The sequence below is a fragment of the Astatotilapia calliptera genome, chromosome 11, assembly GCF_900246225.1.
Source record: "Astatotilapia calliptera chromosome 11, fAstCal1.2, whole genome shotgun sequence".
NCBI lineage: Eukaryota > Metazoa > Chordata > Actinopteri > Cichliformes > Cichlidae > Astatotilapia > Astatotilapia calliptera.
The window spans coordinates 6,383,775-6,400,726 of NC_039312.1; positions in this window are offsets into that span (position 1 = coordinate 6,383,775).

A 16,952-nucleotide genomic window follows, 5' to 3' on the forward strand; every position below is an offset into this window, starting at 1 on the left:
TTTGTTTCCATTAACACAGATTTGGGAATTTTTCCAATTATGGCCTTCAGAATCAGTTCACTTTCACACTCACCGGTGATCTTGAGACAGCGCGAGAAGGCCTGCAGTATACTGCAGGCCTTCTCGCGCTGTCAAAATTGGTCATTGTAGCAGTTTGTAGCAATCGTGGTCTTAACTTTTGATCTGGACTCTCAAACTGCTACAATGACCAATTTTCAAACAAAAATAAAACAACATTAAGAAGTAAAAAAAATATGTTTACAGCATTTTATAGATGAGAATCTAAATTTACTTCATTACAGATTGACAAATTTGCATTTGTTAAAAGAAAACCTAATAATATTTCCATTAAAATATTAAAATGTAAAATAATCATCAATCTTGCACAAAATCCCAAAAATCTATTTATGCAATTCCAGTTGCCTTTTTCACTTCTAACACAAACTTCAGAGGGCGCTGCTGTTCACTAAACGGAGAGAGCATCAACAAATACAGTCCTGATCAGAAGTTTCAGATCAAGCGCTGTTTTTTTGTGAGCATTGCATGCTCACAAAAATGTTTCTCTTTGGATGTTGAAGCTCTACTCAGAACCTTTTTAAGATACAATCGTGCAAAATATAATTTTTTTTGCCATTTTTCAAGTGGTCTTAACTTTTGATCTGGACCGTATCGATGGGATCTTAATAGTTGTGGATTTTGCTTAGAAAAACTACAAATGACAGTTTAAATATTGAAAGTAGTTTGAGCCACTCTTTTAGACAGTTTTCTAGTCGAGGTTTGAGTTGTGACTTCTACAAAATGAACACTTTCATAGATGCTGTTATGCCAAAATCTTCATGCGTGTACATGCACAGACCACATATGCATAATGTTGTGCACATAAACTCACCGATGTATATGACAACTTTGTGGCATTAAATTTGTATTGTAATTTTAAAAAATGTAATACATACATTTAATAAAGTTTTAATAGACACCTTTCAAAACACTCAAGTACTCCTTATAAGCAAATCAAATAATAAATTCAAAGTCTGGATATTAACAGCTGGAAGACACAAAAACTCAGAGGACACAAAAGGCAAGAAGTAAGAAAGAGGAAAATATCCACAGGCAAATCCAGTGAACTGCACCTCAACAGTGTTTGTGGTCTTATAAGCTCTTCTGGGATTTTTAGTTTGCATACTTGGATGATTCAAATGAATGATTCATATATTATGCTAAATATATACAGATCTTTCTATTAAAGTCCCCCTCTACAGCCTGTTGTTTCTTAGATTCAGCAATGAAACTGAGGCTACGTCCACACGTACGTGCGATCGTGGCTCAAGAGTTGGGAGGTCGCCTTGTAATCGGAAGGTTGCTGGTTCGAGCCCTGGCTTGGACAGTCTCGGTTGTTGTGTCCTTGGGCAAGACACTTCACCCGTTGCCTACTGGTGGTGGTCAGAGGGCCCGGTGGCGCCAGTGTCCGGCAGCCTCGCCTCTGTCAGTGCGCCCCAGGTGTTGGCGTTGGGCTCTTTTAATAAAACTCCTCATTTAGGCGATAACGTGGAATCCCACCATCTTTATTCCAGCTCACTCTATGTTCATGACATAGCATCACCTCCTGTCTAGAAGGGTAAATACTGCCCCCTAGTGGCGCATGATATTCACCAATATAGATTACACCACATCCCCCTTACTGAAGTCAGACTGGTACATTCTTTTGTTCTTCAAACAAAACATAACTGCATATAGCTTTTTCAATACAGGCATACCCCAACATTTCAGGAAACATAAAGTCAGTATTGTCATAAACACTTTTTCTTTTCCTCCTGTAACAGAATAAACACTTTCTCTTTTCTTTTCAACCTGTAACAGAATAAACACTTTTTTTCTTTTCAACATGCTACTCTTAAAACCACAACTTAGCATTTGAAACACACTTTTCCGTTTTCAAACAATCAGCGTCACAGATCAAGTCTTTTCGGTTTAATCACCTCCCTACCAGACCGGGTTCTAACCACACCTGGTGTATGGGGTGCGCTTGGCTCAGAAACTGTCTCTGTAGGAGTAGCTTGGATCTGTGTGGCTTCGGTTTGAGCCTCTGTTTGCGGGATCGGCACAAGATGACTGCGGTTCCTTCTAATTGTCCCTTGGGGCCCACTGATGACGTACGATCGTGGAGTCGGGTGGACTGCTGTCACTGTGCCCTGTGCTCTTGCGTCCGTGATCCAGACTGGTTGTCCTGGCACCAATTTATCCAGTTCTCTTGTTCTATGTCTCTTGTTAAAACTTTCGGTTTGTCTCAGCCGTTTCTCTCTCTCCGAACAACTAACCTGCTGAAAATCAGGCATACGGGGCTGTAAGGTTTCAGGAAGCATTGGCAAGGTAGTACGAAGCCTGCGCCCCATGAGAAGTTGAGCCGGGCTGTAGCCATTTGCCAGTGCTGTTGTTCTGTATGCCAGCAACGCCTTGTATGGATCGCTAGCCTTTTTGAGGAGATTCTTGACGGTCTGGACGCCTCTCTCCGCTTCACCGTTGCTCTGCGGGTACCTGGGACTACTGGTAACATGCTCAAAACAGTAGTCCTTTGCAAAGTCTCTCATTTCTTGACATGCAAATTGTGGCCCATTATCGGTGATCAATACTTCAGGGATTCCATGGCGTGCAAATATTGACTTTAAATGCACAATCACATTGGCTGAACGAGTTGGACTGAGTTGAGCAATCTCGACATATCTCGAGAAGTAATCCACTACTAACAGATAGTTTTTGTCTTTTAGTGTGAACAGATCAGCTCCTAAGTTCTGCCATGGCCTCTCAGGTAAACGTGTGGGCATACGAGGTTCCCTCACATTAACTCTCTCCTGAATGCACAGCCTGCACTTAAGGACAAGTTCACCGATCTGGTTACTCAGGCCTGGCCACCACACTGCTTGTCGCGCACGTTCTCTACACTTGACTACTCCTTGGTGTCCCTCGTGTATTTTGTCCAGAACTGCGTTTCGCATGTTTGCAGGTATGACCAACCTTGTACCTCTCAGTAGTAGTCCATTGTGTACACTCAAAACTGCTCTTTCAGACCAGTAGTGCTTTACCACTCCCTGCAGCTGGTTCCTGTCCGGCCAGCCCTCTGCACAGTACTTCATGACTTGCGAACAGACGCTGTCAGACTGCAGCTGCTCATGGAGATCTGAAAGGTTTTTGCTGCTAGTAGGAAGGCCCTCCAGCACTGTGTCAACGTAGATATCAGTGTCCTCCATAAGGTCATTGTCTCTGGGAATCACGTTGCCTGCCAACGGCAACCGTGACAGCGTGTCGGCTGTGGTGAGGCTTTTGCCTGGAATGTGCCTTATAGTGTAAGAATACCTCATCAGGCGCATGCGGAATCTCTGTATCCGCGGTGGAAGCAAATCCAGGGCTTGTCCTCCGAGTAGGCTCACTAGTGGCTTATGGTCGGTCTCAAGCTCAAAGTGTAGCCCTAGAATAAAGTCACTGAATCTTTCACAGGCCCAGGTGAGCGCTAGCGCTTCTTTTTCCAGCTGAGCGTAGCGCTGCTCTGTGGCTGTCAATGATCGCGAGGCATACGCGACAGGTGACCACACGTCATTGTCTTTCTGTAGTAAGACTGCCCCCAACCTGTATGAAGAAGCATCTGCTGAGATCTTCTGGGGTTTGTTTGGGTTGTAGAGCTGTAGCACTGGTGCAGATGACAGTTCTTGTTTTAAACTGTTAAAGGCGTTTTGTTGCTCATGCCCCCAGTACCACATGTTTTTAGTTGAAAGCAAGTCTCTCAGTGGTTTGTCTTTTTCAGAAAGGTTTGGGATGAATTTCCCCAGCTGGTTCACCATTCCTAAGAAGCTCCTAAGCTCACTCACAGTGCTTGGCTCTTTCATCTTCTGCACCGCGCTAGTTTTGTCAGGGTCGGGGCTCATGCCTTCAGATGACACAATGAATCCTAAGAATTTCACTGTTCTTTTGCCAAACTCACATTTTGACATGTTCAGGGTGACGCCTGCCTTCTCTGCACGGTCGAGGACAGCGTGGAGTCTCATGTCGTGCTCCTCTCTCGTAGATCCCCAGACCAAGATGTCGTCCATGTGGCATACGACTCCCGCGAGGCCGGCTGTCACTTCTGTCACCATTATGTTTTGGAAATGCTCTGGTGCACTGGAAATACTAAATGGCAGACGGTTGAAATGGTACCTCCCAAATGGCGTAATAAATGTGGTGAGGAGAGCAGATTCTTTGGACAGCGGTATTTGCCAAAAGCCCATGTTAGCATCGAGCTTGGAGAAATACTGCGCCCCTGTGAGCATGCCTAGTGTTTGGTCGACAGAGGGAAGAATATATCTTTCACGACACACCGACCCATTTAAAGGTGTCATGTCCACGCAGATGCGGACTGTCTCTTTGTCCTTTTTAGGGGCTACGACCATGCCGCAACACCAGTCTGTGGGCTCCTCCACACGACTGATCACCCCCAACTGTTCCATCCTCTGTAGCTCTGCTTTGACTTTGCCCAGTAGTGGGAGCGGAACACGCCTGGGCACTTTCAGTGAATAAGGTTTAGCGTCGGGCTTCAGCTTAATCGTGTACGGTTTTTGAACAAGCCCGAGCCCATCCCATAGCTTCGGGTACGCTTTCTTCACTGTCTCAAGGTCAACATTGTCCATTCGGGCAATTAGTTTCAGTCTCACAGAAGCTGTCCTGCTTAAGAGAGCTACACGCAGGTTTCTGACTACGTAGATCGTCTCTGCAGTGCTCCTGTCACTGTAGGAAATGTCCTCCTTTGTGGACCCAAGCACGGTCAGTGCTGCACCTCCTGGTCCATACAGTGGCTTTTCAGCTTTTTGCAGATGCTCATTTGGCTGCTTAATGTCTTTGAATGTCTCTTCTGAGATAGCTGTGACATCTGCCCCCGAGTCTAATTTGAAGGTCATGCTTTTGCCTCTCACGCAGATGTTAGCAAGCCACGGGTCTTCTCCTGAATCCAGTTCACCTAGGAAGAGTCCATCTGCACAGTCTGCCACCTCATGCACAGCTGTAGACCTACAAACTCTCCCGTAGTGTCCACGTTTCCCGCAGTTGTGGCATTCTGCATTTTTAGCTGGGCACTGTGCTGCTGGGTGCATCTGTGTTTTTCCACATTTAAAACACGTTTTATTTTCTTGTTTTGTTATTTGTGGTTTTCGTGGCTTGAACTGCTTTTGCTCTCTGCTTCTGAATTTATTGGGCTGTGACTTTCTGACATGCACGGCGTCCATGGCTGTTTTGCCTGTGCTGCTTTCGCCTCTGAGGTCAGTTTGCTGTCTTTTTATTTCCTCAGATTGTCTCGCCATTGTGATAGCTTTGGTTAGCGTCAAATCTTTGTTGAGCTGCATTCTCTCCGACAGTGATGAATCTTTAAGACCCACAACGAGCCTATCCCTCAAAAGTTCATCGTGGAGTTCACCATATTCACAGTTTTCAGCGAGAGCATATAGAGCTGTTATGAAGGAGTCAAATGTTTCCGCTGGCTGTTGTACTCGCTTATTAAACTTTGCTCTTTCATAAATCACATTCTTTCTGGGGACAAAATGTCTGTCAAATGCGTTTCTGACCGCATCGTATATCGTCCCATGCAGTATACTAATGTGTTCACTTGGTTAGCATCAGTTGAACCATTCAGATTACTTGCCATTCTGAAACGCTCGAAACGTCTGATCCACTTCTCCCATTCTTGGGGCTTTGCGAAGTCGAACGGTTCCGGTGGCTTGATGGTGAAAGTAGCCGCTGGTGGAGCTGCCGTAACCGGGCCAGGAGTTGCCGGTAATGCTGCTGCTTGCTCCGTCATTTTCGTCACTAGCCGTTCGCCAAGCTGACGGTTATTTTTTTCCACTGTCTCTCTTCGCCGCTTAGAGCGAGTGCACTTCTGACACCATGTTGCGTTGGGCTCTTTTAATAAAACTCCTCATTTAGGCGATAACGTGGAATCCCACCATCTTTATTCCAGCTCACTCTATGTTCATGACATAGCATCACCTCCTGTCTAGAAGGGTAAGTACTGCCCCCTAGTGGCGCATGATATTCACCAATATAGATTACACCACACCAGGGTGGCTACAATGTAGCTTGCCATCACCAGTGTGTGAATGTGTGGGTGGATGACTGGATATGTAAAGCGCTTTGGGGTCCTTAGGGACTAGTAAAGCGCTATATAAATACAGGCCATTTACGTACATGGGTATTTTTGAAAACTGAGATTTTCCATTTTCGTAACAAAACAAAAAAATCCCATCCACATGTGCAGTTTTGAAAAAATATCTCCATCCACATGTCAACGCTAAAAACGAAATGTTGGCCAATCAGAAGCAGCCTGGGAGGGAAAGGCTAAACAAGGTTTTGTACACTCACAAAACCTCAAGTACTTCCAAAAAGCTTTTGTTTTCCTGGAATGGCAGATAATTTTGCGTTACTTTTCAAGTGCCTTCAACATTTCAAAAGTTAATAACTAAAGACAGTATTTTGGGTGGTGTAGACACACAACTTGGGAATAAACTAAATGCATACAGCATACATGAATTTATTTTTTAAAGAAAAGTAAATTTATTCAAAACCGATGTCGGGATTTGAGTTGTGACAGCAGCAGTGTTGAGTGTAGAAGCCACGTCTGAAGTTCACTGTGACGCCTCTCTCTGTGTAAATGGAGGGACAGTAACTGTGTGTGTATATGCAAGTGTGTAAAAACTGCAGATAGTCAGATTAACAGCAACAGTATTTTGTCTCTCTCCATCATTGTGGAAATAATCTCATGTGAACAATAACGTGGCGCACAGCGTCACGTCAAATTAGGCGCACACCATAAATGAGGGAGGGCACCAAGATGGCGGCTTGAACAGTCGTGTTTTTTCAGGAGCTCCAAAAGACAGTAAAATTTGCTGTAACTTTGTTCTCCCTCCACTTGAATTACAACCATGGATGCCCAAAAGATTATTAAGCATGCAAAGCTGCAATTTGTGCCGTCAAACTCCAATGCTAAGACGTTTTCTAGTGCTGGGCGATATATCGAGTTTTTAAAAAATATCGATTTTATTTTTTATAAATATATAAATATTTTTATACAATACATAAGATGTGACAATATCGTTTATATCGATATAGTCTATGTTGCGTTATAATTACACTTGTGGAACCCCTATTTTGCCTCTCTCTCGTCTGGGTTTGTCTGCCCTGCCTCTCTCCCTCACTGAACACAACACCCGCCCCATCGCTACACCTCCAGTTGGTGAAACACGTTACATTTCATGGAAGACTGGGAACTGAAAACTGCCTGTCTCCAGACCAGCTACTTTCCTCAAGACCACACCGGATAGCATATAGCAGAAGCCCTGCAGGATGTCCTCAAAACCTGGAAGCTCAACCCAGCGGGACTGGTTGCTATAACAACTGACAACGGGGCTAATATTGTCAAGGCAGTTCAACTGAACAAGTGGTCGAGGATCCAGTGTTTTGGTCACAGGCTTCATCTGGCCATTGGTGAGTGCAATACTGAATTTGTTGATTTGAAAAAAAAAAATGCTAATAAATGTAAAAGTCGATAGAGTCACTTGCAGAGCTAAACATGCCTATGGACCACAAGACAAATATTTTTACAAGTCATAGCCAGTAGAGGTGGGAATCACCATACATCCCTCGATACGATATTATTACAATACTTAACGCACGATACGATTTTATTGCAATTTTTTAAAATATTTTAGCTATTCTGAACTATGCAATTTGTGAAAACTATGCAGCCCTTTCAGCAACTGAAGAATTTTAAGTAAATTAAAACAAAATATAATTTTACATTAAATAAAAAAGTTTTAAACTTAATTAAAATAAAACATGTCTTAAATTAAAATAAGTAAACTGTCATGTTTATTGCTGCCATAAAAAAAGTTAAACACATTTGGACAGTGCAGGAATGTCAGGATTCTTGCTCAGAAAAAGGATCAACATGCTCTGAAGTCAGAGCATGTTCCAGTCCACGAAAACTTTTTTTGTAACAAAATATAAATTTCTGCTGTCCCTGTATCGATACATTATTAGCAAACAAAATATCACGATACTACACAGTATCGATTTTTCCCCCCACCCCTAATAGCCAGCATATACATCTATCACTTAGAAATCAAAAGTTAGTTGAATAAATTAATAAACTATCCCTATTAAATCCAATAAACGTATTGGGGTGTATTTGTGCTTGTATTAGATTGAGGATTGTGACACTAAATGAGGACCCCAGCTGAGACAAGACAGGGATACATTTTTAAATACATTGTGAGATTAAAAGGTGTAAAAAAAATAGACGTTCCAATCATTTGCTGGTGATTTTACCAAGATAGTTTAACTAGAACCATTTCTAGGTTATACAATACAAGACACATTTTGCAAATATTGTTAAGTCTTATGCATCACATTCTATACAACTGAGATGGATATTAATTTGCCTTTGAGTGATTTGCATCTTAACATAACAATTAAAGTGATTTTAAAAGTTTGTATTTTGTGTGTCACAGGACATGCTATGGATGATGCCCGCATTACCCGGGCTATTTCTCGGTGTAAGAAAGTCATCAGCAGCTTCTCCTACAGCTGGAGGAAGAGAAGAGAGCTGGCTGAAGTGCAAATACAGCTGGGTCTTCCAAGTCACCAGCTACTCACAGAGGCAACAACTCGCTGGGGATCAAGGCTTCTGATGATTTAGAGGGTTCTGAAGCAGGAAAGAGCACTTTCTAAAGTCCTCTCTGTCGACATGAAAACCAGACCTCTAGTCCCTACTTGGCAGGACATAGAGGTCCTGGAAGCAGTTCAGAAAGCTCTCAAACCCTGTCAGGACTTAACTGATGCACTTTCAGGAGAGAAGTATGTGACCCTGTCATATGTCAGACCTGTGCTACACCTGTTTAACACTAGCCTCCTGGCAACTGGAGAGGAGGATAGTGAGCTGTGTAAATCCATCAAGACCCGCATTGTGGATTACCTCAACAATAAATATGCAGATCCATCTACCAGTGACCTGTTGGACATTGCTTCTTTTGTGGATCCATGGTTCAGGGCGAAATACACCCCAAGTGAGAAGATTAATGCACTAAAACATAAACTCATCTTGGAAGCAGAGTCTCTGCTCAGCTATCAGGGTACGTGTTTGTCTGAGCTGCCTGATCCAGCCGTGCCTGAGTCTGCAGACCGAGAAGAAGCAGCAGTAGAACACAAAAGAGATCAAAAGAGATCACTGGCAAGCTTCTTCCAGCACAGCACAGCCACCAACACTGGTTTCACAAAAAGGGAGGCAATCGAAAATGAATTTTCTAGCTACCCGTTGTCAGTTTGTGTAGAGAGTGATGCTGACCCTCTCAAATGGTGTGCAGCTACCAGCTCCCCTTCTGGAAGGATTTTTAGTTGCAGTGGAAACATTGTAACCTGCCACAGGGCATCCTTGAAGCCTGATAATGTTGACAGATTAGTTTTCCTGGCACAAAATCCATAAACTGTACAGTTGTTGGCCTTGCCAATTGTTTGTGTTCTTTCTATATTGTTATTGTCATTGAAGATTTGCACAAACACCCACTGACCAAAGAATGGAATTTTGTTAATTTCATTCAATCTGTTTACATGTTTTGTTTTTTTGCACAAAGTACCAGATGATTGTTCAGGAATACACACAAAGAAGCACTTTAGAAAACTTTACTTCAGTGTAAGCACTTTTTAAAGAGCAAGTTGCCTTTGTTATTTTAGATCTGCATCTTTTTAGTTTACATTTTACATTTAGTTTACAATTTTTAGCTTTTTGTTATGTATGAAAAGAAGAAATGGAGCATTATTAGTTAATAAATGCTGACTATTTATTTTTGACTATTTTTTCATGTACATCTACAGTTGTATCTTAATAAAAGTTCTATGTGTGACATCTGGGACAAGTACCTTTGACAAAGAACTCTCTTTTTGTTCTTACTTTATGGGATTAAAAAAATATCGAGATATATATCTTATATCGCCATCTAGCTAAAAAATATCGAGATATGAATTTTGGTCCATATCGCCCAGCTCTAACGTCTTCGCATGCTAAAGTCAGTGAACATGGCTATGCTAGCATCGAAGCTGCTAATGTGGGCCTAAACAAATGAGAACGTGGAGCAGACTCAGCACCGCCAACTCTATCACAACAACCACCAGAGAATAAAAAAAGAACAAAATCTTCAGAGAAGGAAGATGATATCTCCAATAAAACTATTTTTGAAGCCATTCTGGGACTCGAGAAGAAATTTATAACAAAACTGGAAGATATCAAGGGACAAAACATACAAAGTGCAGGTATGGTTGCCAGTAGGGCTGCCACAAACGATTATTTTGGTAGTCGACTAGTCACCGATTATTTTTGGGATTAGTCGACTAATCAGATCATGCGCCAATTGGACGTAAAAGGTACAGCTTATTGCACCAGCATGCCTCTGCTCTTATATAACTATTATTAGCTTGCAGCTTGATATGTTTAAGGTATGTGCTAACTAAAAATAAAGAGCAGATGACAGTTTATTGAACTTTCAATGAAATTTGTAGATTGTCTCGGTGGAGTTTAATAAACTTGGTCGTCTGTTCTTTCTATGTAAAATATAACAGGACACTGGAGTAAATTCTCTACCATTTCACACTTCTGTTTAATATGTTCTCTGTTTGACATTTATTCAGCTGTGTAAAAACTACAACTTTAAACTCAGCCAAACCGATTTACTCAGGAACAAATAAAACACTGAAAAAAGCCAAACAATAACATTTATAAGTTATCTAAGTGACTTATATATCATGTTTAACCTGAGTAGTAAAACACCACGGGGGGTTTGAAAATGATGTGCCGGGAGTTCGCTGTTCTCGCTGGCTCCAGTGACCCTTGAACCCTCTAGCTATCGAGCTGGTGTGTAACAGACGTCTCTGAAAATGTCGGGGCACTTTTGAAAAAAATATGTGACGTCTTGATAAACCGAGCAGATATTTGAAGTTTACACAGCTACATTCTCGCCTGAAAATATGTTAAAAGTTTATTTTGTGACCTAGAAAGAGTAATAGGAGTAATATTAAAACTAACTAGCAACCACCATTGTTGAAAACTGGAATTGGCTGGGCTGCACTATGAATCCTGGAATAGGTTGGGCCAAGAAGGATACACCCGATCCTTCAAATCTGGGGAAATGAAGGATGCATTTTTCGGCCGTGTTTGGGGGAGTCTTCGAATTTGCCCATATGGAAAAGAAATAGTAAAAACCTATATGTGATTACTCATGAAAGTGGCCACTTTCATGAGTAAATCATGTAAGCCTTATATGATTTACTCATGAAAGTGGCCACTTTCTCATTACTTTCATACATTGTTTTAGTAAGTATCCAAAACATACAAGTTTCATTATATAATTTTTCAAGGGATCTTATATCTGTTTTCACTCTTATATGCTTTTCATACAAGTTTCACACAAGACAGATACAAACTTTATAAGATTTATATATATCTTTTCCATATGGGTGGACAGGTTTTGCTGCGTCGCTGTACATAATTGGCCTACAAATGCGGCCTCTGAAGGATGCAGCTGCTAAATTTGGACACAGCTATGAAACCGGGCACTACTTCTTCTTCTTCTTTGGGATTAACGGCAGCTGGCATCCCTGGACATGCAGTGCTGCATGTCCAGCACTGTTTACATTTTTCTACAAGAGACTCATTCATCAGATAGCGATGCATCTTTTTGGTCAAAGCAATGGGGCAGCAAAATCCTGTTTAGCCATGGCTCAATGAGGTCGGGGGTGTAGCAATGTAATTTAATAATTTTCCTGAGGATCTTGTAGTGCAACAGACTGACTTGAATGGTTATTGGTGGATTGCTGTAATGAGAGTTGAAAGTTTGTTTTTCATTTTAGCCAACGTTTATGGATATAATAATAAAAGTCAGTATGAAAAGAAAAAAAAACGCTTGGACACTGCGAGCATAATGGACAGGCTTTTGATGGGGCTCCCACACCACTGCAAAGCAGGAGATGAAGCATCACTATGCCGGCTTGTACACATACACGAGAGACACGAGAGTTCTTCTTTACTGATGTTTACTGTGCTTCTCTTGACGTACACAGGTACACCGTAGAACTGGTGAATACAAATGTACAAGAAAATTATATTTCAGCATTAAAACATATTACAATATAAAATTCACAAAATATAAACAAACATACCACTTTGGCCTGCAAGTAGACAAACCGGTGTAATTGGAACTTAGGGCTTATTTCTTCTTTCTTAGCTTGACTTTTACACGGCTAGACCGTCACCATGCGCAGCTTCTCTGACCTTTTTCCAAAACAGGAAGTGACCTCTGCCCTTACCTTATATTTACAAAATTAACCGGCTATTTTCCATGTATCAAATTAACTGTACACCAATCCGGTAGGCAAAAAAGGAAAATGTTAACATGCTCAACACAAAAATAAAACATACAAAATAAAATGCGTTAGTTACATTATCATTACAAGAGCTCCGCCTAGTGGTCAAATAATAACATTTCACCAACTGTTACACTCCCACCATCACACTATCGCAACAGCATGTGTGATCCTAAAGGAATTCGACCCAACAATGAACTTAGCGAAGGTTAACCAATAAACATTATGTTGAGTCTTTACTCTGCTTCAAGTAAAAGTATAGTCTTATGTATGGGTCTCTCTAAAATCGTCTTAGTTGTGTGCTTCCCCTTATTGTCTCTAGTAGAGTCACCGATGAGAAGCTTAACTTTTCTGACTCTGCCGTCAGCCCCTGGAGTGACTTCCACAACTTTGGCGAGTTTCCATTGATTTCTTGGAAGACAGTCTTCTTGTAATAACACAATGTCATTTATTTTTGCATTTCTTCTGTTTTTATTCCATTTGCTTCTCTGTTGCAAGTTTAACAGATATTCCTTTCTCCACCTTGTCCAAAATACATTCGCCAAATATTGTACTCGTTTCCATCTTTTCTGGAGGTAGAGATCTTCTGGAAGCGGCTCGTCCCAGTCCAGCTTTTCCTGACACATTCTTTGGAGGAGTTTCTTACCAACTAAAATGAACGGAGCGACGAATCCAAGTGGGTCGAATATTGAGGCCACTGTCGAGAGCACTCCTCTTCTAGTGAAGGGGTTATTCTTTACAATCACCCTGAATTGAAAGGTGTCTGAGCTTACACACCATTGGACCCCTAAGGCTCTTTCTATCTTTGGCTCTCCTAGTGCCAGATCCAGATCAGTTGCTCCTGCTACACATTCTTCCTTTGGGATAGCAGCAATCACTTCCTTGCTGTTGCTAATGAACTTGTGCAGGTGCAGCTTACCCGTGGCACACAGTTCTCTAGCTTCCTTTACAAGTTGAATAGCTTCTTGCACTGAATCCACACTCACCAAACCGTCGTCCACGTAGAAGTTGCGTTGCATGAACTTCACCGTGGCTTCACTGAACTTATTTTCACCTTGCGCAGCGACATGCTTGAATCCAAAGTTTGCGCATCCTGGTGAAGATGCTGCACCAAACAAGTGGACTCTCATGCGAAACACTGATGTGGACCTTTCCATGTTACCATCCTCCCACCATAGGAATCGGAGGTAATCTTGATCCTTTGGGGCAACATGAAACTGGTGAAACATGCGCTCCACGTCACACATGACAGCTACACGTCCTTTCCTGAAACGACACAGAACTCCAACAAGAGTATTTGTGAGGTCAGGTCCTGACAGGAGATGCTCGTTGAGCGATGTATTCTGGAACCTTGCAGAGCAATCAAAGACGACGCGGATCTTATTTGGCTTCTGCGGATGGTAGACGCCATGGTGAGGAATGTACCATGCTGGTTGATTATTTAGCTCAGCCTCTGGCACTTTCTCTGCGTCACCTCTCTTTATGATGTCTTGCATGAAAGTCACGTAGTCCTTGTAGTAGCGTTCGTCTTTTCTGAGACGCCTTTCTAAACACTTCAGTCTGTGTTCTGCACAAAGTTTGTTGTTTGGCAAGTCAGGTCTTTCTTGTCTGAAGGGTAGTGGCATTTCAAAGTGGCCATCTTGCCTTTGTTTTATGCCTTCTTTTACTTTGGCTAGAAACAGTAGATCTTCTTGTGACATTGACTCTTCTTCAACACTTTTTTCAACAAAGTCCATCTCTAGCACATTAAGTATCTCGGCTGGAGTAAGTATTTCTTTGACTTTGTTTCTGCTTACAAAGTGAACTTCCGTTTTGAGCTTGTGAGCTGGTCCTACAGCTGGCAAGACTTGTCTAACAATAACACGATGGCTTACTCCTATTTCATCTTCACAATCACCTTCAGAGTCACTGTAGCCAATGATGCTCCAGCCAAGCAGAGATTTCTGTGCAAATGGCTGGTCTCGATCACCACTGACCACCGCTAGAGGGAGCAATGCTTGAGGACAGTTATATCCGATCAGTAGTCCAACTTCACAATCAAGCTTGGGAGCCATCTCCTTTGATAAATGTTTCAAATGTGACCAGTTCTCTGCTGTTTTGTTTGTGGGAATATGTGATCTGTTAGCAGGAATGTAGTCTCTGGTATAGCTTGTTGGTAGTTTGATTCTCGTTTCAGAGTAAATGCCTCTTACTTGTAAGTCCTTTAACTTGCTGCTTGAAACAACTTTTGTTTTGGACGTTATAGTGGAAATCTTGAGTTTAACTGGCTCTAACATGGCGTTGAGCGACTGAGCTGTGTCTTTCAAGATGAAAGTGGTGTCACTTTGAGTATCGAGCAAAGCATACACCAACTTTTCATTCTCTGGTTCATCCACAGTGGATACATAAACTGGGATAACTGAGGAAGTACAACCTTTTGACTTTTGTTGCACAACTCTGTTGGATGTAACTTGGTTAGATACTTGCTCTTGTACTTCAGAACCCTCTGTTTCCTGGTTAGCCTTAAATTGTTGTTGGCTATTCTTTCTTTGTTCCTTGTCTCTTTTCTCTCTGTCTTGATGTAGACAAGTTGGGTGAGGCTTTTGGCATTTGTCACACACACTTCTGGAAGTGCAGTTCTTAGAGTTATGACCAGTCTTGAGGCAACCAAAGCACAGTTTTTCAGACTGCACAAACTTTACTCTCTCTTCAACTGACTTGTCCATTATCTTGCGACATTTCTGAAGCGTGTGACCAGGTTTCTTACAAAAGAGACATGTGACATTTGTCCTTTCACTAGAGCTTGTACTAAGTGACTTAGCATTCAGCATGTAGTTTCTTTTGGGCTTGTCTTTGAATGCATGCTTGTCTTGTTCAGTTGGCTTTATTGCAGGCAGAGAAGTGATAGGATTACATGCAATTCTTGCTTCTTTATTCAGGAATTTGACAAAATGACTAAAATCTGGGAACATTCTGTGTTCATCTTGAAACTCTGTCACCGTTCTGTTCCACCGTGCACTTAGCCAATCAGGCAGCTTTGCAGCTATCCTCTGATTTCCACGCAGTCATGCAAAACTTGTAAACCTTGAACATAAGGTATGGCTGACTCAACACTGCTTAGAAAATCTGCAAACTCACGTAGATCTTTAGTGTCTTTGTTGTTAATTTTTGGCCATGACTGAATCTTGTCACGATATGATTTGCCTATCACAAAGGGATCTCCAAACCTGTCGTTGAGTATCTCCCAGGCAGCATGATAAGCGGTGTCTGTTCCAACCAGAAAATGTCCTTCAATAGCCTTCTTTGCTGAACCTCCAACATACTTTCTCAGGAAGAATAGCTTTTCTTGAATTGGCAGATTCTTGCGGTCAACTAATGTTTGAAAAGACAACTTCCAGTCATTATACTGCAGTGGATCACCTGTGAAGACTGGAGGCTCTGGGATTGGGATTCTGTTTGCAGTGATAGCTTCAGCGAGCATCCTTACAAGATCAGTGGAGGGCGTTTCATTTGCACTACGAATTGCTGTTTGAGGGACAGAGGCTTGGAGAGGTGCAATTTGTTGCGGAGCTCTAACTTGAGATGGGATGAATGGTTTCGAGTTCACATTTGGAAAGCTTGGTTGCGGGATGGAACTATCTTGTCTTACTTGGGAATGAACAGGAGATTTGTCTTCATCCTCACTATTCACACTTTCAGCATACACTTTCAGTCTTGCTTGTGCTGCATTACGCTTTTGCAATTCTCTCAAAAGTTCCACTTCCTTTCTCTTTTCATCTAACCTTGTCTTTATTGAGGTGCTCTCAGTTAGAAATTGAGCTCTTTTCCTTGCATCCTCAACTTCAAGTTCTCTGATTTCTTCCTCACACTGATGCTGTGTTTTCATTATTTTAATGACTTCTTCTGTAGCTGCTACATCAGCTGCAGCTTCTTGTCTTTGTTGTAGTGTGACCAGAGATGATTGCTTTGACATCCCAGAGATAGACCTTGACTTATATGTGATCCTTGAAGAAGCGCTGGATGAACTGCTGTCATACACGGACTCTGAATCAGGCCAGGGTATACTATTTGGATCACCATCTTCTTCTAAAAGGCACCGAGCCTTTGCTCTGGCAGTTTCACTGATAGCCATGCACACATCACATCTTCTGCGCATTTCAATATCAGGACTTTGTATTTTTCTGATCTCATCATGAATGTTACAGATGTCAGTCATACTAGTGTCTATAACACTTACAGCTTCAGGTATTAACTCAATGTCTTTACTCTTCACCATTCTTTTAAATAAGTTTATGTGGTATTTCCACTTCTTGTAAACTCGCTCAAAATTGTTTGTCAAGTCATTTAACTTGGCTTCTTGTAAGGATTGTCCCTTTTCAGTGAGAGTGCGTGTGCGCTGGCTTCTGCGTAAGCTTTCTGACTGTGTGCCTTCAGTAAATACTGAGCACTGTGGAGTTTCTTCTCCATTTGTCTGCTCTTTACTTTCATCATTTTGAAAATTATCATCAGCACTTTCTTCTTCAGTGGGCTGTATTGCATCTTCATTTTCA